This window comes from Arachis hypogaea, chromosome 6, assembly GCF_003086295.3.
Source record: "Arachis hypogaea cultivar Tifrunner chromosome 6, arahy.Tifrunner.gnm2.J5K5, whole genome shotgun sequence".
NCBI lineage: Eukaryota > Viridiplantae > Streptophyta > Magnoliopsida > Fabales > Fabaceae > Arachis > Arachis hypogaea.
Window position 1 is genome coordinate 28,696,466 of NC_092041.1, and position 2,401 is coordinate 28,698,866.

Below are 2,401 nucleotides of genomic sequence, written 5' to 3' on the forward strand. Positions count from 1 at the left end.
CTCCATGCTTTGTTTAAATTTCAATAAATTGGCATATGATTACATTCTAAGTTTGGTGTTGCCTTGCAACAAATTATTTTCAATCTTTTTGGATGATTGCATCAAATCAAAAATGAAAGTGACACACCAAGATTCTAAGTTTGGTGTGCCACTTATTTTCTATGCAAATCATTCAAGCAACATCACTTGTCTGCATAATCATATTGCCTTTGCATTGTTATTTTTCTTTTGTTTTGACATTTCGTTTGCATTCTCTTTGTTTTAGTCACCTCTTTATTTTTAAGTTTTCTTTTATCAACTGTTTTTGTTAATACAGCATCAAGAGATCCTTATTCATGATAGATTTTTGGCTTGGTGATTGTATTCAACAAATAACAGTTTCTTTTGTTTAGTTTTGTTTCAAATAAAATTGACATATGGCTGCATTCTAAGTTTGGTGTTGCTATGCAACGAAATTTGGTCCTAATTCTTACTAGATACTTGCATTAATTTCAAGTGAAAGTGTCACACTAAGTTTGGTGTGCCACTTATCTTTTATGCAATGTATTGTGCTCACCTTCTTATGTTTGCAATCAAAATGTCTTTGTCTCTGATGCCTTGATTGTTATCTTTCATTTTGCTTGCTTAAAACACATGTGCTACTAACATTTCATTGTGTAAGACATTCATGATCCATCTTAGCCCCATAGCCATTGTTCTAATTGTTGCTTGAGGATGAGCAAGCATTCTGAGTTTGGCAAGGGAAAGAGGAAGAATAGAGGAAAAAGGACAACAATAATGAAGATGAACTACAAGGTTGTAGAGTTCCTTTTGAATTTTGCACTTTCTCAAAAACTTGATGTGCGGAAAATGATCCGACACAAAACTCACCGGCAAGTGTACCGGGTCGCATCAAGTAATAATAACTCACATGAGTGAGGTCGATCCCACAGGGATTGAAGGATTGAGCAATTTTAGTTTAGTGGTTGATTTAGTCAAGCGAATTAAGTTTTGGTTGAGTGGTTTGTATTTAACAGAAGCTAAATTGCTTGGAATGTAAAGGGAGAGGGGAAAATTGCAGTAAATTAAAGAGCAGGAAAGTAAACTTGCTGAATCTTAAAGAACAAGAAAGTAAATGACTGGAACTTAAAGAGCAAGAAATGTAAATTGCAGTAACTTAAAATGCAAGGAATATAAATTGCTTGAATGTAAAAGGGATTTGAGGACTGGGATTTCAAAATCTAAGCAAAGAGAAATTGAATTGCAACAATTGATAGAGCAGAATTTGAATTAGAAGCAATTAGAACTCAAACAGTAAAGAAATTAAATGCAGCAAAGGTTCACAGAAGAACCAAAAGGAAATTGGGATCTCAGGACTCCAGAGACTAGGTAGCAAAGCCTAGATCTCAATTGCCCTCCCAGATCCAAGTTCTCAAAGCAATTGACAAGAAATTGAAGAAGAAACAGTAAAGGGAATGTAAATGAATTCAATTATGCAGAAGAGAAATTAAAGAGCTCTTGAGTGGAGATTGAGACAGAATTTCCTCAATTCTTAACACCCAAGACTCAAACAAGAAAAGTAGAATTGCTCGAGCAAGAACGAGGAAGAAGAGAGATCAATTCTCCTCCCCAATTCTCTGAAATCTCGGTCAAGTCTCTCAAAGAAAGGTTGCAAAATTCAAAGCTCCAAAGAAAGTGCCAAATTCAAAAGTCAAGTCAAAAGTCCTAATTACATCAAACTAGCTCCTATTTATACACTTTCTATTCTTGGATCTTGGGATTTGGATAGGCTTTTGATTTGGTGAAGAAATAAATTTTATTGGATTTTTAATCCAATTTTAGCCCAAAAACAATAGCTTCCAGGAGGCTGCCCTGCCTTTGTGGAGGGCAGGGCAGAAAAATGATGCGTGGTGCGTGCGTGGTGCGGGCGTGGTGCAGGCTTGGTGCGCAGGATGCTGCCCTGCCCTCGCGGAGGGCAGGGCAGAAAAATTTGGTGCGCCAGATTGGTGCCTTGGTGCGCTGCTGGTGCTACCGAATGATGCTTTGGTGCGCCAGATTGGTGCGCTGGCCGTGCCACGACAAAATGCTGCCCTGCCCTCGCGGAGGGCAGGGCAGTGTTTCCACCTTGAAGCCCCGTGTTCGAAACTTGGATGCTACACACGCTACCCATTTTCCTTGGCTTTCTTGGTACCAAAGTGAGGCTTAATTCCTTGCTTCCTCATGGTCCCGTGTTCAACTCTTGTGGCAAGCATTGGTAGGCATTTTTCTTTGATTTATTTTCCATGAAGGCCCGATACTGCCCTTGAGGAGGGCAGGGCAACATTTTGTTCTTCTTAATTCCAAGGCACAGATTTGTGCTCTGCCCTTGTAGTGGGCAGGGCAGAGTTGCCTTTCAAGCTTTGTTCCCTTATGCTGCCCTCCT